This window comes from Solanum lycopersicum, chromosome 6 (genome assembly GCF_036512215.1).
Source record: "Solanum lycopersicum chromosome 6, SLM_r2.1".
In the NCBI taxonomy this organism is placed as follows: Eukaryota; Viridiplantae; Streptophyta; class Magnoliopsida; order Solanales; family Solanaceae; genus Solanum; species Solanum lycopersicum.
In genome coordinates this window covers 32330521-32357166 of record NC_090805.1, presented here as the reverse complement: position 1 = coordinate 32357166, position 26646 = coordinate 32330521, and the positions used below count along the sequence as shown (strand labels likewise).

Here is a 26646-nt window from a genome sequence, read left to right as displayed (position 1 = left end):
CTGTTTTCAATAAACTCTTGATTCAAGAGAAAAAATAACTCCAAAACAAAAATGTACAGAAATAACAGATAGTGAAAGGAAAACATAAGAAATACATAAAAATAAATCAAATGAAGAAAAAAGATGGATTAGGTTCAATAATTAAGCTAATCCTTATTTAAACACTAGATGTTATGCCTATGCAAGCGCGGGTCCAAAAAATCAAGAATTAATTTCAGAATTATTATATTTTGTATTTGTTTAGTAAATCGTAGGATATAAGGATATCAGAATTATTTATGATGCTTATATAAATTTATATTTTATTTATACAATTAAGATAAAATAAATTATTTCATACCTATTATAAAATAATTAATCTCATAAAATAACTATTCAAGTCTTATACCAAACGATCTCTAATAGTACAATTCATTTTGTGTGAAGATAAAGCAAATATTATCTAAGAAATTCAATTTGGAGCAACTTTAAATTGAAGAATATTAGTATAAGCAAATACATAAAAGTCTACTTGCTTTGAACTTTGAAGCATGTAAGTAATTTGAATATTTATACCAATCCATTGTGTTGGGTGAGTTGATTCCTTAATCCATTATAAACTTTATATAATTTTTTTAAACGACAAATCCCAAGAACAATAGCGTAGATAAACTCTTTATATACCATTTTTTTTGCCATTTAGGCCATTTACAAAAATGCATTTCTCCATATTTGTAAACTTCACAACTGATTTCAACTTTCCAAGTATTTAAAATCACAAGATTAGATAAGATTTCAATACATTAACTTTCCACATATTTAAAATCACAAATCCCAGATTAGATAACATCTCAATACATTAACTTTACATGTCACATTTTTAAACTCAACAAGATTAATTTAAAAAATTGGATATCCTACCTAATACCTATTTTTAATTTTGATACCACAAAATTTTTTAAAATTTTTTACACTTTTATTTTTTACACTTCTACATTTCATGTCCGAGAAAAATCTATATTTAAGTAGATTTGTAAATGATTTTAGAAAAGTATCGTTTACTCTAGAAATCAATTGAATTGACCTTTAAAACAAGATCTGATTAGCAAATATGCTCAAAGAGAATGTACTGTGTATGCGATAAAATTCAAGCAGATGGAGTAATTTAATATGGACAAATGGAATCTATATAATACACTTTCATTTTTAGTTACAAAATTAAATGAGACATTTTATATTCATTTTACCTTTCATGAGATACTTTTATACAGAAAAATATCTATATTTATTTTAGATCGTAAATTTTTTTAGCTTATTTTTTCTTTCAGAAACTCCATGCTCAGTAAACTGTGTCCTATATAAAACTAATTACTTCAGTATTAATATTTTGTAAGCATGCCTAATTACTTCACTGTTAATATTTTTGTAAATATGCCTATGAATGAGGGATTGTAAGGTATTAAAACGTGGAAGAGCATCAGAAAATTCTAAGTCAAACCATTAAATAGAGAACTGAAAAATAAAAAATAAAAAGAGAGAAAAATAGTCAGCAACCTGAAAGCCAATGATTTCATTCTAACTTTGTTGAAATGAATAAAGCATTTGAGTATGAAATTTTGATCAATCAAATATATCCCCTAAGAAAATTCTTCTTTGACAACAAAATAAACAAATTACAATAAAAATAAAAAAATAGAAGAAAATCTCCAGTAAGAATTTTATATATGTCATGATATGTTTGTGTTGTCGTTGCCTTTGGGAATAGATATAAATGTGTTGGCATTAGGTATAAAAGCCACCTAATAATAATAGCTGAAAAATTCTGACACGTCAAATATAAAAGGTTAAGTCAGGCAGTGTGTATTTTAAACACAAGATGAAAATGACTGAATCACCCTAAAAAGGAATTTAAATGGTTTATAGCTGACATGTTGATATTCACATCTAGGGATGTCAAAAATGAGCCCAAACACACGTAACCTGCTCATAATTTTAAAGGTTGTGCTCAAGATAATTTGAATTGAGTTCAATCTCAATCCATTCAAGCACAACCCATTTGAAGAGAATTCTCAATTTAGCCCAATTCAATCTCCAATTTCAACCTGTTTTAAAACTTTTTATTAATATGTGTTTCTATATATAAGGTATAAATTATTATCTATTTAACATCTTTTAGGGTTTATCTATCTATATGTTACTTTTTTTAAAAAAATCTTGAGCTAAAATTCAGATTGTGATTATAAAAGTTAAATATCAATATGTTAAATTATTAAGATTAATCGGATCAAACTGGATGGGTCAAGACCCAACTTACGTTTTATTCAACTAATTTTAATATTCTCAATTTCACCCGAACTTGCCCATTTGACACCCCTACTCACATCCTACACTCAATCTTATACAATAGTAGAAAAAGAAAATGTAACCAACTCACTCTTAACACATTTTATAACAAAAATTAATCATGTATAGAACTTTTTATTTACGTAATGAATAATGACACAAAATTTTGTGAGGATTTGTTGGAATAACTCCAACAATTGCACCAAAAGTTGGAAAAAACACCAACAATTGCACCATAACTCCATGTCATAACAACTCCATTATGCCCTACTTATCATTATATTTGTATATATAGTTTCACGCTTAACCATAATTTCATAATCAATCAAACAAATCATAATGAAGAAAAAAAAACATTGTTTTTCCCTATAACCAAAATCTCAAAATGTTATCACAATATTCCGTTTTCTTTGCAATTTTCGTAGTAGCAATAATCAAATCGTTACCCCTTGTTGCAATTGACACTCAAGTTCCCGAAGGATCGATACTCCAGTTATACATGCATGATATTCTGGGAGGAAATAATCCAACAGCTCGGTCAATAATTGGATTATTAGGCAATATTTATAGTGGACAAGTTCCTTTTGCAAGACCTTTAGGTTTTCAGCCACCTAAAGATGGTGTATCAACTCCTAATTCTAATGGTGAAATTCCAATATTTAATATCAATTGTGTTCCAGTAGGAACTGGCTTAGCAGGCACAATATTTGCTGGGAATCAGAATGGCCAAGATAGCGGTATGACTACTCAATTAGGCCCTGATGGATTGAGCCTCGGGTTTGGTACGTAAAAGCTTAAAGGTATTATACTTTTGATTACCTTATAACTTATATTATGTCTTTGACATGTCTTCTCACATGTTATCCTGATTCTTTTTTTTGTTGGTTAGTTTTTACTTTTTCGATGATAATGAAATTTGAAGAGTCCGAAACTTGAAGGGTACAAAATATTAACAAAAATTTTAAAACGGTATATAAAATTTTATATTAACCAAAACGGTAAAATCGCTGCTGAGGCAGCGATTTTGCAAATTTTTTTTTATAAAAAAATGAAATCCCAGCAGCGATTTCAAAATTTTGCTTCTTACAAATCGCTGCCTTGGCAGCGATTTCATATTATTATTTTTTTAAAAAATAAGGTATATCGCTGCCAGTGCAGCGATTTATAAAGAATTTTTTTTTTTAAAATCGTTGCCAGTGCAGCGATTTATAAAAAAAAATTTATAATATAAATCGCTGCCAGTGCAATGATTTATAAAAAAAATAAAAAATTTATGATATAAATCGCTGCCAGTGCAACGATTTATAAAAAAAATAAAAAATTTATGATATAAATCGCTGCCAGTGCAGCGATTTATATTATATATATATATATATATATACATATATATATATATATATATATATATATATATATATATGTATGTATATATATATATATATATATGTATGTATATATATATATTATTTTTAAAAATAAATTTTTTTTATTAAATCGCTGCAGGAAGCTATTTTTTTGCAGAAAATTAAATCCTGCAAACTTGTTCAAACATAAAAAAAAGAGGAAAGAATCTCATTACTTTGTTCAAACTTGCACGAAACAACAAAATTTACATATTTCAAAATTCAAATCTTCTGACTTTAGAATAAAGGTGCATAAAAAAAATTATTCTTCTGAATCCGAATCTTCTACATCTTCATTTTCATCTTCATTTTCAAAATCTTCCTCATTTTGATAGTGACTGCCTGTTCCACATCTAGTTGATTTGTGTAGCCTAGATGTTCTCCGAGGTGGATTTTGTCTATTAAGAACTAAATTTTGTGAAGCCCAGCATTAAATCTTGAATCATCAAACATAGTTACCTATAATACAATATAACATAATATAATCAAATAAACATGCAATAAAAATAAAAAAATTATAAAAAGTTAAAAAAATTATGAAAATTATTATACTTACATTCGAAAAATTCAATCTTCCACCAAATGGAGAATTATGTATTGGAAATTCACGCATACCATGTTGAAAACCATATTGAGAATCACTAAATTGTGCAAACCCAGATATTGGAACCTGCGGAGTTACAAAACCAACTGTTTGCTGACTAGAAAAATTTGGATTAGTGTTAGAGGGCCCTGCAGAAAAATCAAACGTGGGATAATAAGGCTCGGGAGTCGCCACATTAGTGTTAGAGGGCCCTGCAGAAAAATTAGTTGTTTCACCAGTGGTCCTTCTACCTCGACGAGCACCCTCTCTCGGTGTTGTTTGTCGTGATCGGCGAGACACTTGTACTGGTGGTGGTTCATCGTATTGAGTGGGAGGATTGTAATCAGAATCAAAGCTCAATCGCGTTCCCTGAAAGGCCGCATTCATTGACTCCATTGAAATACGAGCGACTTCCGCTGCATATTGTCTCATTTCATTAGATTGATTTTCATCATTTTCAATCATCTGAGCTCGACGATACTGCATTTCATGACCCCTAGCCTATAATGAATAAACAAATATTAATAACAAAAAAATTATTAAAGATTGACATAATAATTTAAAATTTATGTAATATACATACTAATGCCTCATGTCTTCCTGCCACGTGTTGATACCCTTTTTGTACAACATGTTGTGGATTTCCAATGACCATGCGGGTATGCCTCATGTACCAACGAAAGTAATCTGTTTGATCACTTACAAATGGAGGTCGAAATATATGATTTTGACGTTGTTCCCATAAATATTGTGTATAGTTAAATGCATCTATATCTTCTTGTTTTATTTTGGATCGTTTATCACGCTTAAAATGATATTAGGAAAATTGGGTACACGGTCCAGGAATATGTTGTAAATAACCGAACTGTCTCACAACACGATCAACCATGTGCCACTCACGATAAATTTCATAAATCAGTGGCACCTGTGCCATCCAGACATGTTGTCCTGACCGACACCACTTAGGCAATCCATTAATAACATCTTTCGAATAAGGCTGCCAAATAAACTATAAAAAAATAATTAAGTAAGATAATTATAAAAACAACATTGGCAGAAAAAAAATATTTACGTGAAAATGAACAATCTTACAAAATAAGTTTTTTGTACCATTGTGTCATTTAAAGATCTACAAAATATATTCTTATTTAAAATAAAATAAAATATGAATAGTTTAAGATACTAATAATATTAAATACCTGTTCATCAGTTAGATTATCTAGTACATCCCTAATCACACCGATTACAGTTCGTGCCTCATTTTAATGATTTCTACGTCGCGTCCATTTACGTGCAAGCGCAGTTGAGGCCTCAAGTTGATTGGTTCTTAGAGGCTTTGGCAATGGTTGCAGGGGAATAATTCTTTCCCATGCCCAAATCTACAATAAATAAATTCACCATTACTTATAATGCACTTAAATTTAAAAGTGCATATTACTAGTATATAAAAAATATTTAATTAAAAAAAATGTATACCTGCACTAAAGAGAGAAATCCATAAACTTCATTTGATTTTTTCATTGACGCACGACATAAACAATTATACAAATATGATAATGCGGCCGATCCTCATGCTTGAGTTGACATTAAATCTAAATTTCTCATGTCAATCAAAATGTCCAAATTAATCTTATTATTAGATTTATCCGGAAATATTGATCCACCACATAACCATAATAAATATAATCTAAATCTTTGTTGAACTTCATGCTCAGTTGAGTTATCATTAATAACTTCCAAACTTTCGATATACTCAATCAATTTATATGTTAACAATCTACTAACACCAGAAAAACAACTAGTATCGGGTAACAATCCTGTTAATTGAAAAATCATTTCTTGTCTACCTATAATCCCTAAAGAATCAGCTCCATTTAAAATTATAGGACTACCATCTACTACCATTCCGTATAAAATTTTAATATCTTGTAAAGTTATGGTAGCCTCGCCAGTTCGCATGTGAAAAGTATGAGTTTCCGGACGCCACCTTTCAATTAAAGCAAAAATTAATCCGGAGTCATACGGCACACATCCAACATCAAGAATTCCTCTAAATCTACAATTTTCAAAATATTGAAGGATGCGAGAATGTAATGGATGATATTTTAAATGTTGCCAAAATTCAATATCACCACGACGCGTATATAAGCAAGATTTCTCTTCTTTTATGCTACCATTCCAAATTCCTTCGGAACGATGATAAACTTGAATTTTTAATACATCATGCTCTACTGGACCAGGATGTACGTATAAATTTGACGGATGCATATCTATACACAAAAAATAAAAAGAAAATTAACATTAATATAAGTATCAAACGATTGAATATATCAACAATATCATATAAAAGTATAAAATTAATTAAAATAAATTAAAAATAAAATAAATTAAACTCACCTTATAAAGAAAATGCTTTTAAAAACTTTAGAAAATTTGAAGAATAACAAGAATTTTAAGATTGTGGAAGATTGAAAGTAGATTGGAAGATTGAAAGATTGTTGGTAGATTGGAAGATTGAAAGTAATATGAATATGAAGGATAAGTCCAATTTATAGTTGTTTTATCGAAAACTTATTTTCGAAAAGAGTTTGTTTTATTTTAAGGGTATTTTTGACTTTTAGGAGTCGCCACTTAATTTTTAAGAAAAATCAAGAAAACTTTTGTTTCTAAACAACTTAAACAGAAAAAATTGTTTTTGAAACATTTTTTAAGGGTTCGGGATTTCTATTAGCGTCTTAGGAAGGTGTTTAAGGCACCTAAGACACTCCGTTAAACACGGTTTCCGACGACTAACTATTTGACTATCTCTTTTAACTGTGCAAATTTTAAAACAGAACTTATTCAAGACCTACTTAGGCGAATTATCAAGTTTGAAACATTTAGTTTATCTTGCAATTGTAAATCTTTACGAAGCTTAACTTTAAAATTTATCTAGACAAATATTACAAGTTTTGACATGCTATTATTTATCTTGCAAATCTTCATTCAAGGTCTAAGCTTTTAATTTAAACGAACTTGCGAAATACTGTTGATTTAAGACTTCGTTAAAGCTAAACCTTTTAAACCTTGATTCTTAGCAACTTTCAAATTTAAACATCTTTAAAATTCAATTTTTAGCTTCGAATTTGATAAAGCAAAAAGGCGTTTGATGGGGTTTGGAGTTATTCTAACCTTAGACTAAAAGGCATCCAAAGCAAAAATATAAACAAGTAGTAAGCAGAAGAGAGAGAGAGAGAGAAAGAGAGAGAGAGAGGGAGAGATTGTGGTCCAAACTCGGGTTCTGTCCGCCTTGACCGAGTTTGGATCCACCTATTTTTGGGGTTTTAACCCATTTTCCACCTGTCCTAGTCTAAACATATAAAACAAAATAAAAATGACCAGGGGGGGGGGGGCTTATGCCCATTACAAATATAATACAAAATTCAAAATAAATGAACTATTTAATCCTTTTCTTCAAGCTCTTCAATCTTCAAGGTATTTGAGCCGCGTACATCCGCCTCGATGGATTGACTCAATGGGAATCTTCCGAGCCTTTATGGCTCTTCCGAGAGGTGAGGAAAAGAATGAAGTCCCAAATGGACTCGAGAGGAGTTTTCACATACCACGAAACAAAAGAAATGAGATTTGACATTTTTAAACAAATAATTAGGATAACGAAATTCACAAGCACAACAAGGCTTTCTTCAACATGCAATACTGATCAAATGTTCCTAAGAACAGCGAAACCAACACCCATGACCAGAAACCATAAGCATGCCGTCGCATAACATTTAATTACAACCATATTGCCAAATCAATCCTGAGTACATATCATTTAACATTAATGACTCAAATATATCATATGATTTAACCATTGGCTGCTATTTTTTATTAGGACATATCAAAACGGAACAAATAAAATAAAATAAAATAAACAATGCAGATCTAACAGACAATACTTGCACAAGAATGAAGAGCAAAACGGAAAACACCTTCAAGGGGGTCGGGATCAAAGGGAGAAACTAGATTGTTTATCGAAGACATTTCGGGTGCTGGCCACACAAGATTTCACATCCCACACCCCCTCCCCCCAAAGTGGAAGACATGGGCTCGGATTCGCAGCACATGCTAACAGCGAAACTTCAGAGTAAACAGCAGGAACAACGGTAAACTGTGAGTTACGAACCAAATGCTAGCCAAAACGATCCTAAATACTGACAGGTAAACACCCTACGCCATGATGAACATGTGATAAACAAATTAACAGCACAAATGAACAGGGGTGACGAGCAGAACTACGACGCGTGATATATCACGAATTCGAGCTAAACCCAACAAATATCATTCTATATTTAACCAACGAGTCACATATATCTTAGAACAGAACCAACTCAAGACCAATACGATACGATTTACACTATGACAAACTCATAATCGACATGTGAGCAGCCTCAGATGAGGAAACATAACAGAACAACATCATGCTATACGACACGTGCGACATCCTACAGTTACGGCAAACAAACCATATGCTTAACGTTCACACGTTTGGCAAATAGACCCAACACACAAAACGACGAAGAATCACTTCAAGACGGAAGAAATGAGAAGACGGAAAGAGGTAGGGGACAACGAGAAAACAAGTGAACTCAACGAAATACATCCAGCAATACCAAAACCAGCAGTGACACACCATCCAGCAAAGCACGACACCATTTTCAATCCTTAATCTATCACATTGTAAACGAGAAGAGGGAGAAATCACGTAGAAGGGCGTTTACCTGTCGAAGAGCAGCGAATTTGGGACGAGCGAGCAGGGAGCAGTGGCTTCCTACGACGAGAGCCGCAAAACGCTTCGAAAACGAACCAACCAGCAAAAGAGATGAAATCGTGATTCAGTTTCCTTAGCTACGCAGCTCTCTCTCTCTTCTGTTCTTATGAAACAACAGCGAAACAAATTTTGAACGAAAATTGCCTTAACTCACAACTTCTTACTCCTCAGAAATCCAACTGAAAATTTTCAACCAAAAAATTGCCAAACAATGCCTAATTCAAAAGAACTCTTTAAAATCTCTATCCTCAGAATCGCCAACCCCTTTTTCGGAAGAGGGGTGGGGTTTATATAGAAGAAGATTTTTAGGGTTTCGGGGTTAGGAGGGCGGGGGAATTTCAGGAAAGGTTTGGGGTAAAATCGAAATTCTCCCCCTCAATTAAAAATTCAAAATCATACAGCTGGTTTTCGTACCCAAGGCTGCAAATCTCTGAAAAGAAGCCGAAACGCAGGTCTGCCACAGCCTCAAAGCACTGTACATGGTACGATGGGTTGAAGAAGGAGACGTTGGGGGAGGGGGAAGTTGCGTAGGTCTGCGTTTTCTGGAGTCTTTCCTGTTTTTCTGGGATTTTCGCTGCGCGGGGGGGGGGGGGGAATCGCGTGGGGGAGACGCGAGGAGAGGAAGGGAGAGAGCGTGGGGGAGAGACGCGGGTGAGAGAGGGTTTTTCCGTTTTTGGGTGTTGCAAATTTTCTGCGTTTTCTGGTGGGTTTTGGGAATGGTTATGTTCTGGAAACGTTTGGGGAAGAAGGAAGGGGAGGCGGGTTTGGATCGGGTGTAGGCGGGTTTGGATCGGGGGTTAAATGGGTTGGGTCGATTTTAGGTGGGCCGGACGGAAGAGATGTAATTGGTATGGGCTGAGTATGATTAAGTTAGTGGGTTGGGATTGGAATGGGCTTAATGGTTGGAAGTTTGGGCTGGAAATAAATGACAGGAAGTGGGTCTGGGGTTGGACTAGAGGAGGGGAAGAGGAGGGAAAACGGGTGGGCCTGGGAATTAGGAATAAACTTAAGATATACATATATACATATACATATACATATATGTATATATATATATTACTCATAAAATATACAAACTATATACACAATTACGTAATATATATATATATATACTATCTAACGTTAGGATATATATATATATGTATTTTTTTATTTTCGCAAGATTTATAAAACTAATTAACTTAAATAGTTTGAAAAACTCACGAAGCTCGATAATTAATTTACCAACGTGGGTCAAAAATTGGGTGTCAACAACTGTCCCTCATTTTACTCGGATTGATACAAGCAATTCGAGGAAAATGAAATTGACCAAACCAATTTTGACCAACCTCATTCATTTTTCTAAAGGAAGAATTAGATAAAGAGTTTAGGAATTATGGCCGAACCCTTGAAAACGATAAGCTTGATTTACCGCATATTTTGGAAGAAACAAGAGCCACCTCGACACCGAATTATGAAGGTATCGAAATGCTCGAGAATAGAATTCGAGAGCGAATGTCGGAATACAGCCGAGTTTTCAACATTGAGTCCGCCTACATATCCGTAAACCGTCGGAATCAGGCTGTGTGTAGTTCGACTCGATTGGTGGAGAAGGAAATCTATTATGCCAGATAACCTTCGGTTCTGGACAAGTGACAAATTAAACGAGTATGCAAAAGAGGCTTGTAACCTCTTAACCATGAATGTGGAGCTCTTCACATCCGTAGGTAAGAACTTACACGGACATAATTTCCATAGCTCTTGGCGAGTTGTCACTCAGATTGGAAACTTGCTTCTGATAAATCGAAACTTCCGGATGCGAGACTGAAACTGACTGAACCAAAGAAAGACCGACATGACTCGAGAGGGTGGTTCGATTGTGGTGGAAGTCGCTCCTCTGCTCGTGTCCTAAGAGTGTGATATTCCTCTTTGGACTGTGTCCCAGTTCGCTGCTAAGAAAAAAGTTCCACGTTGTGCTGCATCCCTTTTGATGTCATCCGCACCTGTGGATTTTGGAGAATTCATCCTTTTGGATGCTCTCGACAAAGACTGAGATAAAACTCGTCAGCTTAAAAAATGCAATTAGGATGGGAGACAGTGTCTTTTTACCGTGTCGACACTTCATTGTTCTCCTCCATACTTGACGTCGACTCGATCGGTCTGACGTCCAGCAAATAAAGCTTATTCCTTGTGTTTTGCAATAAAATCTTCAATGTACATCTTCATTTGATGCTAAAATAAATAAATGAATGTTGATGCGATATTGATGTCTCTTTTGTCGCTATCTTCGATGCTCTTCTTGATGTTTACTTTTATAAGAAATAACAGAATGCAGTCGAGGCCAATGGATAAGCATTGCTCTTTCTTTATCCAAGTACGTCCACTTGCGGGGCATGAATATCTTCCCGCGATACATAAATTTTCGCGAGATATGAATCTTCTTGCGATGCATAACTTTCAGCGAAGAATAAAATCTTCTTGCGATGTGCAAATTTTGACGAGGCATGAATTCTTCTCGTCATGCATAAATTTTGACGAGGCATGAAATCTTCTCGTCGTGCATAATTAATGACTCGCGATGCATGATTTCCGCTATGCATGAATTCCAGCGAGGCATAAATTCTTCTCGCGATGTATAAATTCCAGCGAGGTATGAAGTCTTCTCGCGATGCAAAATTATTGACTCGCGATGCATGATTTCCGTGATGCATGATTCCGCGATGCATGAATTCCAGCGAGGCATAAATTCTTCTCACGATGCATGATTTCCGCGATGCATGATTCCGCGATGCATGATTTCCAGCGAGGCATAAATTCTTCTCGCGATGTATAAATTTTGACGAGGCATGAAATCTTCTCGTCATGCATAATTATTGACTCGCGATGCATGATTCCGCGATGCATGAATTCCAGCGAGGCATAAATTTTTCTCGCGATGTATAAATTTTGACGAGGCATGAAATCTTCTCGTCATGCATAATTATTGACTCGCGATGCATGATTTCCGCGATGCATGATTCCGCGATGCATGAATTCCAGCGAGGCATAACTTCTTCTCGCGATGTATAAATTTTGACGAGGCATGAAATCTTCTCGTCATGCATAATTATTGACTCGCGATGCATGATTTCCGTGATGCATGATTCCGCGATGCATGATTCCGCTATGCATGATTCCGCTATGCATGATTCCCGCGATGCATGATTCCTCTATGCATGAATTCCAGCGAGGCATAAATTCTTCTCGCGATGTATAAATTTTGACGAGGCATGAAATCTTCTCGTCATGCATAATTATTGACTCGCGATGCATGATTTCCGCGATGCATGAATTCCAGCGAGGCATAAATTCTTCTCGCGATGTATAAATTTTGACGAGGCATGAAATCTTCTCGTCATGCATAATTATTGACTCGCGATGCATGATTTTCGTGATGCATGATTCCGCGATGCATGATTCCGCTATGCATGATTCCGCTATGCATGATTTCCGCGATGCATGATTCCGCTATGCATGATTCCGCGATGCATGATTCTCCAGTGTATAAATTCCGCGATGCATGAATATTTATATCGCCCCCGTGAATAGTAACGGTAAGATGATCTCTAAATAATACATCGACTTGATCGATAATGATAAAATAATAATTGCATAACCGTCTCTTCTGAGGTAATGCATGGCCTTGATCGACAATAATCATCTTGCTTTGATAACGCAATGCAAATAGCGCTATCTATAGAAATCGCGAAATCTTCGCTGAGATTCCCGTTTGATTCACCTTTGAATCTGACTGGATATTTTGTAAATTTCCCATTGTTGAGAATGGTTTGAAATAAACAAACACATTCATAAGTATCTTGACGCAAACGATATTCCTGCTTTCAATAAAATCATTGGTTTTGGAGATAGTTTTCTCCTTCTCCGTATTCATCAGTCGGAAGAAAATATCTTATGCCAAAACAGATGAAATATAAAAGGGAAATTTTTAAGAGAAACAAGAATTTTTTTTTTAAAAATAGTATCTTGAAAAAGTCACTGCCAAGTCATGTAATGTCAGGCTTAACGAGCTTTTTTGAGTTCGACGCTTGTCGAATGAATTTCAGAGGCATTCCGGACTTGCATGGAAGACCCATGACGAAATTTTGAGGCCATCCTCAAAATTTCTGTCCCAGTTTAGTATCTTGCTCATCTTTCCATTGTAACCGAACAAATCGCAGAATTTTTGAGATCTCCTCAAAAATTCTGTCCCAGTCGCAAATTCGAAATGTCTTTAGTTTGATCCGCTAAAGAGAAGGTTCCTTCTGGAGAATTTTTGAGTCCCTCTCAAAAATTCTGTCCCTGTTTCTATTGTAGAAGGGGAAATAGAACTTACGAGATATATGACCGAGCCCTTGTGGCGCCTACGTATCCCGTTGAGGAAGGAATCAGGTCAAACATAGTTCCCCTTAAAGGTTAACAAGAATAAAATTTACAAAGAAACCGACCAGGCCGACAAAGGCCGCCTACGTATCTCATTCTTGAGAATTCAGGTCGAACGTAGTTCAAACAAGTGGGATGAGAGTTCAAATTCGAACCAATACAAGCAAACAGAAGATTACAAGTAAATGATAGAAAATGCAAAACGAACTTCACGCGTAGTATCTCTTGACAGCATCTGAGTTGATAGGCTTGGGCCATACAACGCCATCCATCTCTGACAAGACTAAATCACCTCCAGATAGTACTTTGCGAACCATGTAAGGACCTTGCCAGTTTGGTGCGAACTTTCCTTTGTACTCGTCTTGATGAGGAAAAATACGCTTAAGAACCAACTGACCAACTTCAAAATTTTTGGCTCTTACTCTTTTGTGAAAAGCGCGAGTCATTCTTTGTCTATACAACTGGCCATGGCAAACAACAACCATCCTCTTCTCATCAATCAAAGCTAGTTGATCAATCCGTTTGCTAACCCACTCAGCATTACTTAGCTCAGCTTCTTGGATGATCCTCAGTGACGGTATCTCGACTTCAACAGGTACGACTGCTTCTGTTCCGTATACTAGCAAGTATGGAGTAGCCCCAGTTGATGTTCTGACCGTCGTTCGATAACCCAGTAGAGCATATGGCAACATTTCATGCCAACCCCGCTGCTTGTCAATCATTTTCCTCAGAATCTTCTTGATGTTCTTGTTGGCTGCCTCTACAGCTCCGTTCATTTGAGGGCGATAAGCAGTTGACCTTTGGTGAATAATCTTAAATTGTTCACATATCTCTTTCATCAGATGACTGTTGAGATTTGCACCGTTATCAGTGATGATGGATTCTGGAACTCCAAATCGGCATATCAGATTGTTGCGGACAAAGTCGCCACCACTTTCTTGGTTATCGATTTGTAAGAAGCTGCCTCCACCCACTTGGTGAAATAATCGATGGCAACCAAAATGAATCTGTGTCTATTAGAAGCAGCCGGCTCTATAGGACCGATGACATCCATTCCCTAAGCTACAAATGGCCAAGGTGAACTCATAGCATTGAGTTCATGAGGTGGCACCCTTATCAGATCACCGTGCACTTGACATTTGTGGCATTTTTGCACGAATTTGCAACAGTCATGCTCCATAGTCATCCAGAAATAACCGGCTCGAAGGACTTTTCTTGCCAAGGTAAGCCCGTTCATATGTGTACCACAAACTCCAGCATGTATCTGTTCAATAAGCCTCACGGCTTCAGCAGCATCCACGCATCTCAAAAGACCCAAATCTGGAGTCCTCCTGTAAAGGACTTCTCCATTCAAAAAGAAATTGAGAGCCATACGACGTATCAACTTCTTTTGATTAGATGTGGCATCTTCTGGATATGTCCCAGACTCCAAGTACCTCTTTATGTCGAAATACCAAGGCAAACCATCTGGTTCTGATTCAACATGTGAACAATGGACTGGATGTTCCTTCAAGTGTATATCCAACGGGTCGATGTAATCAGTATCTGGATGTTTGATCATTGAAGTGATGGTGGCAAGAGCATCAGCTAATTCATTCTGTATTCTGGGAGTATGTCTGAACTCGATCTTGTGAAACTTTTTACACAGATTTTGCACATATTGTACGTAAGGTACAATCTTCGAGTTCTTTACAGCCCATTCTCCTTGAACCTGATGAATCAAGAGGTCTGAATCTCCAACAACCAGTAACTCGTAAACATTCATGTCAACGGCCATTTTCAAACCGAGAATGCAAGCTTCATACTCAGCAATGTTGTTTGTGTAGTTGAATCGTAGTTTAGCCGCCATAGGATAGTGCTGACCAAATTCTGATACCAGGACTGCTCCAACACCCTTACCCTGGTGATTCACCGCTCCATCAAAGAATAATCTCCAACCTAGATAAGCCTCAGAGATATCCTCACCCACAAATGACACTTCTTCATCGTGAAAATATGTCTTGAGAGGTTCATACTCTTCATCAACGGGATTTTCCGCAAGATGATCAGCCAAAGCCTGTGCCTTTATTTCCTTCTGAGTCATGTACACGATGTCAAACTCACTCAACAGCATTTTCCATTTAGCTAGCTTCCCGGTCGGCATCGCTTTTTGGAAAATATACTTCAACGGATCCATCCTGGAGATAAGATATGTAGTATACGACGACAGATAGTGTCTCAGCTTCTGGGCAAGCCACGTCAAAGCACAGCATGTTCTCTCCAGCAAAGTGTAGCGAGACTCGTACGGAGTAAATTTCTTGATGATGTAGTAGATAACCCTTTCCTTCTTCCCTGTCTCGTCGTGTTGACCAAGTACACATCCAAAGGCGTTATCTGAAACAGACAAATATAGCAACAAATGACTCCCTTCTCGCGGAGGAACCAATACTGGTGGGTTAGACAAGTAGCTCTTGATAGCGTCAAAAGCGGTCTGGCACTCCTCAGTCCACTTAGTTGGGGCATCTTTCTTCAGCAACTTGAAGATAGGCTCACATACCACCGTCGATTGTGCTATAAACCGGCTGATATAGTTCAACCTCCCTAAGAAACTCATCACCTCTCTTCTCGTTTTCGGCGGAGGTAACTCTTGAATCGCTTTGATCTTGGAAGGGTCGAGCTCAATACCTCTTCTGTTGACTATAAATCCCAACAACTTCCCAGCTGGGACTCCAAAAGCACACTTGGCGGGATTTAGCTTCAAGTTGTACCTACGCAAACGTTCAAAGAATTTTCGCAGGTGTGTCAAATGATCCGAACTCTCGCGGGATTTAATTATGATGTCGTCCACGTACACTTCAATTTCCTTGTGAATCATGTCATGGAAGATAGTCGTCATGGCTCTCATGTAAGTGGCACCGGCGTTTTTGAGCCCAAAAGGCATCACCCTGTAGTGATATACCCCCCAAGGTGTGATGAAGGCCGTTTTCTCCGCGTCTTCTTCATCCATCAGAATCTGGTGATAACCCGCGTAGCAATCCACAAATGACTGCATTTCATGTTTGGCACAGTTGTCAATCAGAATATGGATATTTGGCAACGAGAAATTATCCTTTGGACTAGCCTTGTTGAGATCTCTGTAATCAACACAAATCCTGATTTTTCCATCTTTCTTGGCGACCGGAACAACATTCGCCAACCAGGTGGGATATTGCGTTACTTCTACCAACCGAGACTCCATCTGCTTGGTGATTTCCTCCTTAATCTTCAAACTCAATTCAGGCTTGAATTTCCGAGTCTTTTGCTTCACCGGCTCGAACCCTGGGTTGATAGGCAGCTTATGAGCTACAACATCAGTACTCAGCCCCTGCATGTCACCGACCTCCCAAACAAACACATCGCTGTATTCGGCAAGCAAATGAACCAGGCTCTCCTTCTGAGTTTCATTCAGGTGAGTGCTGATCTTAAACTCTTTGTCACATTCTGAATCTCCCAAATTTACCGTCTCTGTTTCCTCCAGATTCGGTTTATGTTGATTCTCGAACTGTCAAAACTCTTCTACCATATAGTCTGGTTCCCCACTTTCTTCGTCGTAGTCGTCAGCCTCGTCGTCATTTGCCTCATTTTGCTCGTTTAGCTCATGACATGACATGACATTGGCAGGTTTGTAACTTACGTTACTGAAATCATAAACAGACAAAATTAGAAAAGTAAAATATAACAAGCAATCGAATAAACAAAGTCAAAATAAGAAGGCTTTCATTTAAATTGAATCAAAAATGCAAATTTGGGTCATGGCACAAGGCCGTGTCGCCCTTTAAACAATCATAAAAAAATTCAAAATCAAGAAAATGCAGAAATGGTGGGTCTCGGGCCTCTTCTGAACGACCACCGATTTTGGCATGCACAAAATAACTCCATTCTACCACAGAGTTTGGGGCATCAGGATCGGCGTGGACGTCCAATTTTGCAGCATCTCCCCTGGTTCAGCATCACGAATGCCTACTGGCTCAGCCTCCTCCTCGATGACGGCGTTGATCTCCTTGAACAGGTCACAGATTCCTTCCCCATCGTCTGCAGGCTCGGCATGCTCCCGGACTGGAAAGGAGTGATAGAGATGTGGGATCGGCTTAGTCAACCCTTGATCCTTTCTCCTCTTCATCTTCAAATCATCATTTGTGGGGATGTACCCCAAACCATACTTTAATCCTGTAGCAAGGACCGGAATTGGCTCGATGATCCCTTGTGCATTCCTTCCTAATCCGAAACCTGGTTCGAATCCGCTCTGCAGCATCTCCGTGGCGATCATTCTGTACACGGACGGCATGGGAGTCTGTGAGGCCAAGCCCTCATCGGTGGCATTTACCAACTCCATCGTGTAAAAATCCAAGCTTTGTGGCGTCTCATCCAAGACCGGCATCTGCTTGCCTGAGTGGCCCTTTTCACCCTGAATAACCAGTTCTTCATTCTTCCACACCAGTTTCATCATTTGGTGGAGAGTGGAGGGGACGGCTCCAGCCGTGTGAATGAATGGCCTGCCCAAAAGGAGGTTGTAGCTGGTGTCGATATCCAACACCTGGAACTTTGCCTCGAACTCTGCGGGGCCCATTTGGATGGTCAAATTCACCGCTCCTAACGTCTCTCTCTGCACACCATCGAATGCTCTCACATTGACCTGGTTTTTCTTTAACTTTTCGAGGTCAAACCTCAGCTGCTTCAGCGTAGACAAGGGGCATATGTTTAGGCCAGATCCGTCGTCCACCAAAACACGGTTGACGATCTTTTCGCGGCATACCACGGTGATGTGTAGAGTTTTGTTGTGGGCCCTCCCTTCGGCCGGCAGTTCATCATCACAGAAGCTGATGCGGTGTCCCTGAATGACTCGGTGAATCATAGCAGCTACATTGTCGCTTCTCGTACCTGAGGGCACGTATGTATCATCAAGAGCTTTCATTAAGGCCTGCCTGTGGGACTGAGAGCTCATCAGCAGGGCCCACACAGATATCTGAGCCGGAGTCTTCTCTAAATGTTTGACGATGGAATAGTCCTTCGGTTGCATCCTTCTCCAGAACTCTTCTGCTTCCCCCTCGCTTATCGGCCTCTTAGCATGGTCCCTCTTCTGTCCTCCGAGAGCAAGCTCATCAGGAGTGTAGCACCTTCCGGACCTAGTCATGCCTTGAGCCACGGCCGTTTCTATCACAAACTTGGGTTTGGGGAGAGTCTTTGAGGGCACCAAGGCAACAGCCTTTGCAGGTGTCAGAATAACAAACTCCCTCTTTTCCTTGACGCTTAAAGAAGCGACAGCCCTTTCCAAGTCTTCCTGAACAACAGGAGTAATTCTCTTGGCTTCACGCTCATCTTCGTCAGTTTCTATCATGTTGGTGTTTTCACCCCCATGATTTGGCAACGGATTCGTGTTGACGTTTGGCGCCGCCGGTTGAAGAGAAACTACCTCCTGATCAATCAGGTCTTGGATTTTGTGCTTAAGGTTGATGCAATCTTCCGTGTCATGTCCAACACTGTTGGAATGATAAGCACACCTTTGATCCGGCCTGTAGAACTTTGAGTTGACCTCCACGGGTTTGGGCCCCACAGGGTGGATGTATCCATCTGCGACTAGCCTCTCAAATAGTTTGGTCCGGCTTTCAGCAAGTGTGGTAAATTTCCTTGAAGGCCTTTTTTCAAATCTTGGCCGGGGAGGATCATAATCGCTTTGCTGAGGGGGAGGGACTTGTTGGTAATTGCGGGCATTTGGTCGTGGAGCTTGGGTTCTGGGGTAGGGATTTGTTTGGTAGTTTGGCATTGGGGCTTGGTATTTTGGATGGGGTTTTTGATATGCTGGGGTTTGTATTTGATATGCGGGGGATGGTGCTCGGTAGCTTGGCTGTACATTATCGCAGCTGGGAGCGACATTCTGGTAATGGGGAGGGACTTGATAAGCTTGAGGGTAGTTTGGATATATGGAGGGAAAATTTTGGGGAATTTGGGGTGGATTCTGATATGACAAAATATGGGCATCTTGATAAGGGAGGGCAGCATTGTAGTGGCCAGAATGATCTGAGTGTGGACGGTTCGCTTGATGAGGCTTTGATGGAGGATTGGAGCGGCCTTGGGGACGTGGTAAGTTTCTGGGGGCCTTTCTTCCCCCGTGTGAGATAGCGTTAACCTCCTCTCTTTTCTTCCTTACCATTCCAGAGGATCCAGGCGACGCAGACACTCGGGCTATCTTCCCCGACTTCAGGCCATCTTCAATAGTCTCACCCACTTTGACTATTTCGGCGAATTTGGCGCCGATTAACAAGATGATCCTGTCATAATACTCGGGCTCCTGCACCCGCACGAACACCTCTACAATCTCTTTTTCTGTCATGGGAGGCCTCACCCTCGCTGCCTCCTTCCTCCATCTGTACGCAAATTCTCGATAGCTCTCGGTGGATTTCTGCTTCATCATTTCCAAGGAGTACCTATCGGGGACTATCTCGACGTTGTACGCAAACCTGTCCATGAAATCTTTAGCCAGTGCACTCCAACTGGGCCATTGTCGAGTCTCATGTGACGTGAACCACTCCAGGGCTTCACCGCACAGGCTCCGGCTGAATAACCTCATCAGCAAGGCTTCATCTTTACCAACTCCCACGAGTTGGTCACAGTACGCTCTGAGGTGTGCCATGGGGTTGCCTACCCCGCTGAAGGTATCAAACTTCGGGATCTTGAACCCTTCAGGCAGGTTCAAGTCTGGGTGGATGCATAGTTCTGCGTAGCTTAACCCGGCGACGTCTGGAGTACATTGCAATTCCCTCATTGCCCTCCTGATCTCCTCCTTTATGTCTACCTTCGCTTCTTCCCTCGCCCTCCACTCTCTTTCTTGATCCTCATAATGGTCCAACTTGGAGCCGTGCACCTAATGCTCGGCCGGGACAGGGACTTGGAAAGTAGTTCTTTTGGGGAGGGGTGGAGCTATGAAAGGGCTTGGGACGTTCTGTGTTGTTTGATAGTTTTGCAGATAATTTTGGGGATTGGTATTTTGGGTTAAGTGGGGATGCGGTGTTTGGGAATTGAAGGCGGTGGGATTTTGGGTTTGATTTTGGGTTAGTGTGGCTATTTGAGTGTTGTGGGGGTGTGGTGGTATTTGTGGAGGATTGTCTGGGAGTGGTGAGGGAGTCTGATAGGAGACTGACGCGTATTGGGGGTTTTGGGTGGTTATATCTATTCTGGAGGGGTTATGCACGGGTGTCAATGGACGCTGCTGAGTAGGATCCGAGCTGGACGAGGGGAAGTATGTAGGAGGTCTTGCGTCAAGAAAGTTGGGGCCGAATCCGGGCGGAGGAGTATCTTGCCTCCGTTGCATCTCTACCCTCATGTTAGCTATTTGCTGCATCAGCTGCGCAATAAGCTCATTCTGCTCTGCCACGGTGGGCTGAGCCACCACGACATCTGTGAGGCTGATTTGTTCATTGTTGTTGCCCATGTCTGTATTTGCGTTTGATCCGGGGAAGGAATCTGCGGTACCTTTTGATCTGGTAAAGTAGTGGTGATCTGCCAGCTTTATCGACACAGATCAGTAAGAGGTACCTGAGAGGTAAAAACAACTCAAAGGCAAATTTGTTAGCGCATATTTGAGTACAAAATACATAATATCGCACAACAAACAGATTAAACACACAAGTCGCTTTGTGTGAGGATATCTTGACCCACGAATAAGGACGGATATATATTTTGAACAAACAGGAATTTGTTTGTTTGGCGCTATCTTGGGAAATCTGAATCACGTTGAGCTATGGTCTTCTTGCAGCTGCTTTGCGACGTCCGTTGATCTTATCTTCGTATCTCCGAAACATGGAGGAGAATGAAAATTTTCTTTGATAGGGGCTGGGCCGGGAAGGCTGCCTACGTATCTCGCAAGGAGAATTCAGGCCCAACATAGTTCGGATCCTTTCATTCATTCTTTCATTGTGATTACAAGGGAATTGAAAAACAACATTGAAATTTCTAGAAGACAACATTTGGCGATTTCCTGTCTTGTGGCTGCGTCATTCCTTTCCTTTCAGACAGTCGGAAATGGAGGCTTGTAGACGATTTCTTCTTCATCATCCTCCTCAATCACTTCACGGCCGGGGCCACTGTTATCTGCTTCCTGATCACGGGCGAGGTATTTTCCGCCCTTTAGGTTGCTATGGGTCGCCAATTCCTCGTCGAGCGCCGCGCTTCTGTCCAACAACACAGCAGTCTCGATATCTATCTTCGCCTCTCTCGCCTTTCCTTCGTGTATCTCCAAACGAAGCAAGTTCAACCTTTTCCTTAGGCTTTCGGTTTCCATCTCAACCTCCTTCTTTCTCTTTATCTGCGACGCCAGATCTTCATCCAAGGTCGTGACCGCAGCTTTGTAGATCGCCGTGGTCATGTCTACTTTGAGCCCTTCCTTCTTAACCTTCTGAATCTCTCGAGTGACTCGCTCGATCTTTCTTCGCAATTCCTCCTCAGTGAGCTCCGTCTGGACGTTCTTGCCTTTGTCCATAGCGGTGATTCAACTTTCCTGAGATGATAGAGCAGTATTTAGGATTTATGGTATGGATTTTGTGTGAGAAACTTGAGACTTGGGACTTTTGGTCGGACATTTATAATAGTGGCTTCTGTATATTCTTTGGAATTTCGGCTAGGAGTGAGTTTACGATATCCTCAATCAAAGCAATATAACACATAAACATTTAAACAAATATCGTGTCCTAAACATGCATGTGACCCTTTTGTGCCAAGGGTAGGCCTAACGAATTGAAGGATGTATATGCTTTTTTAAACCCGATTATTATCCCCACAATATTTCATTAATAGCATCCAAAATGTCTGATAAACATAAAACAGAAAATAGTCCTGAAAAATAAATTACAAAACAAAGTACAAATAAAACAGTTCCACGCAGGGGATGGTAATAATCAGGTCTCCTCTGATCCTTCGCCAAGTCTGGTCCTCTTGGCGATGTTGACCTCTTCCCACATGGCATATCTATTCGCCCAGAGATGATCTCTTGCCAATCGAGCTCCTTCTTGATGACTGAACCCCTCTATCGATTGAATCTGTCGCTCCATGCTATCATCTAACTCTGTCATGCATTGTCTGGCCCTTCGCAGTTCTTGTTTCAATCGAGCTATGACTTTGGCATCTTCGGAATGACGACGTTGATGCTCTAATTCACTCTTATCAAACCTCTCTTGAAGGTGGTGAAGTCGGACTTGGTGTTTGTCTCCAACATCGGCAATAATGTGAGGAACGTTCGGACCAGGCTCAATTGTTCCAGCGAGACTCTTTTTCAGCCATTCTTTGTACTCCCTCGAACATTCTGGACGAAACCTATTTGGTACAGGCTCACCCAACACTCTTCGAGATCTCCACATCCTACGCATGTCTTCGGAAAATGCCACTCGCCCATTCTCATGGTCAGTTACGAATTTCCTCATATCTGCAATCTGGGGCAACTCTTGTTTCCCTCCTAGTTGCCTCAGAACTCGACCGGGAGCATATGGTCTAGTTCCTCTTAGTCCAGCAAATACTAGATAGGGGACCTTTTCAGTTCGAACCACCATATTCTTAGTCACCACCAAACTATCTATTGACCATTGCACGTCTTCTTCTCTCAGCCCTCGAAGCCTCGGATACCAAAAACTCTCTCCTCCAGTCCTGTTGCAACGATTGTGATACAACCACCAGTCATGACTATGTAGCTCGTCGGATCGTCTTAAAGGGTCTGGTTCTTTTGGGTTGTGAGTTTTGATTAAATGACGCATCATCCACCACTGTAGTATCAGATTACACCCTTGAAAGAAGCGTTCTCCGTTCTGACACTTGTCTAAAGCCCTGTAGATGTCGGCCAGAATAATTGGTGCTAGAGTGTAATACTTCGTCGATGTTTTGTAATCCACTCCATAAAAAATGGCATGAGTGACCATAAATACACTAGGATGAATAGTGTATTTTGGCCCTTGGGGAAAAACCATCGTGCCGAGCAAACATATCGCAAATGCAAGGGGACGCGCCTCTTTCTATTTTTCTTTTGAGACGAACTCGTCTTCATGTTTCTCATAAGCCCTTGCACGCCCAAATCGATAATATAACTTTCTGAAAGGTATATTCGGACCAGGGAGTTTGTCCATCCACTCAGCTTTAACCAATGACAACTTCTCTTTAATTTTGGCGAAATCCCATGTTATAGGATTTTGGAGATCTGTATCTGGATGTCGTTTCCTTTTGTTGCACATGGCGACACTTTCATAACTGATGAGAATTTCTTCTATAGTCGGCGTCAACTCTACTTCCCCGAATCGAAAAACCATATTCTTGCTATCCCAGAATTTCACCATCGTTCCAACTAAGCCAGGCCACGCATTCATCTCTAACAACGACGAAAGATGACCTATGTGTTTTTGAACGACCCTTTTATCATCGTTATTCATGAACCTCCACCATACTTTGAGGAAAGGGTCGGGGATAGTAACCATTCTTGTCTTCAAAGGTTTGTGTGCCGGATTCATCCTACGAAAAATAGCGAACAAAATTTAGTCAACCCCCCACCCCGTAGACAATAAATCATTTTTAAAATGCATATACATCCTTCAACAAACACATAAGCATGATTGTCCGTTTTTGGCAATTTAGGCCAAATAAACGCAAGGTGGGCTTCTAATGGGCCCAACACACCTTGGGCGTTGGGTCGTCTTAGTTCAAATGCTCTTACGTTCGGGATTTTGGCTCGGCTCTACGCTAGTTGACTAAGAGTGGCTGTTGAAAGGACCGGGAACCCAAACGGACAATTTGGGCTGAAACTCGCGACAACCATTGGACGCCTAACGAACCAATAAATTGCCGCTAATTTCGAAATAGGGTGTATAAATAAGTCCGGCTGCGGTTCCGCAAACCGTCCTTTAATATACTATATATACATATTGGAAATATGCCATGAGAGAAAAATGCAATATTTCAATTTAAACAATATAAACAGCAAATTACAAGTTAGTCAAATAATTAGTCTTAGGGTTAGAATCCTTCATCCCCAGCGAAGTCGTCATTTCTGTTTTATCGAAAACTTATTTTCGAAAAGAGTTTGTTTTATTTTAAGGGTATTTTTGACTTTTAGGAGTCGCCACTTAATTTTTAAGAAAAATCAAGAAAACTTTTGTTTCTAAACAACTTAAACAGAAAAAATTATTTTTGAAACATTTTTTAAGGGTTCGGGATTCCTATTAGCGTCTTAGGAAGGTGTTTAAGGCACCTAAGACACTCCGTTAAACACGGTTTTCCGACGACTAACTATTTGACTATCTCTTTTAACTTTGCAAATTTTAAAATAGAACTTATTAAAGACCTACTTAGGCGAATTATCAAGTTTGAAACATTTAGTTTATCTTGCAATTGTAGATCTTTACGAAGCTTAACTTTAAAATTTATCTAGACAAATATTACAAGTTTTGACATGCTATTATTTATCTTGCAAATCTTCATTCAAGGTCTAAGCTTTTAATTTAAACGAACTTGCGAAATACTGTTGTTTTAAGACTTCGTTAAAGCTAAACCTTTTAAACCTTGATTCTTAGCAACTTTCAAATTTAAACATCTTTAAAATTCAATTTTTAGCTTCGAATTTGATAAAGCAAAAAGGCGTTTGATGGGGTTTGGAGTTATTCTAACCTTAGACTAAAAGGCATCCAAAGCAAAAATATAAACAAGTAGTAAGCGGAAGAGAGAGAGAGAGAGAAAGAGAGAGAGAGGGAGAGATTTGGGTCCAAACTCGAGTTCTGTCCGCCTTGACCGAGTTTGGATCCACCTGTTTTTGGGGTTTTAACCCATTTTCCACCTGTCCTAGTCTAAACATATAAAACAAAATAAAAATGACCAGGGGGGGGGGCTTATGCCCATTACAAATATAATACAAAATTCAAAATAAATGAACTATTTAATCCTTTTCTTCAAGCTCTTCAATCTTCAAGGTATTTGAGCCGCGTACATCCGCCTCGATGGATTGACTCAATGGGAATCTTCCGAGCCTTTATGGCTCTTCCGAGAGGCGAGGAAAAGAATGAAGTCCCAAATGGACTCGAGAGGAGTTTTCACATGCCACGAAACAAAAGAAATGAGATTTGACATTTTTTAAACAAATAATTAGGATAACGAAATTCACAAGCACAACAAGGCTTTCTTCAACATGCAATACTGATCAAATGTTCCTAAGAACAGCGAAACCAACACCCATGACCAGAAACCATAAGCATGCCGGCGCATAACATTTAATTACAACCATATTGCCAAATCAATCCTGAGTACATATCATTTAACATTAATGACTCAAATATATCATATGATTTAACCATTGGCTGCTATTTTTTATTAGGACGTATCAAAACGGAACAAATAAAATAAAATAAAATAAACAATGCAGATCTAACAGACAATACTTGCACAAGAATGAAGAGCAAAACGGAAAACACCTTCAAGGGGGTCGGGATCAAAGGGAGAAACTAGATTGTTTATCGAAGACATTTCGGGTGCTGGCCACACAAGATTTCACATCCCACACCCCCTCCCCCCAAAGTGGAAGACATGGGCTCGGATTCGCAGCACATGGTAACAGCGAAACTTCAGAGTAAACAGCAGGAACAACGGTAAACTGCGAGTTACGAACCAAATGCTAGCCAAAACGATCCTAAATACTGACAGGTAAACACCCTACGCCATCCTACAGTTACGGCAAACAAACCATATGCTTAACGTTCACACGTTTGGCAAATAGACCCAACACACAAAACGACGAAGAAACACTTCGAGACGGAAGAAATGAGAAGACGGAAAGAGGCAGGGGACAACGAGAAAACAAGTGAACTCAACGAAATACATCCAGCAATACCAAAACTAGTAGTGACACACCATCCAGCAAAGCACGACACCATTTTCAATCCTTAATCTATCACATTGTAAACGAGAAGAGGGAGAAATCATGTAGAAGGGCGTTTACTTGTCGAAGAGCAGCGAATTTGGGACGAGCGAGCAGGGAGCAGTGGTTTCCTACGACGAGAGCCGCAAAACGCTTCGAAAACGAACCAACCAGCAAAAGAGATGAAATCGTGATTCAGTTTCCTTAGCTACGCAGCTCTCTCTCTCTTCTGTTCTTA

The 26646-nt window shown here is 39.3% G+C and overlaps 1 pseudogene; it reads left to right on the top strand.

Moving 5' to 3' along the window:
* Nucleotides 1–2645: 2645 nt before the first annotated feature.
* LOC101262725 (dirigent protein 18-like) overlaps nucleotides 2646–26646 on the top strand; it is a 41216-nt pseudogene continuing 17215 nt past the window's right edge.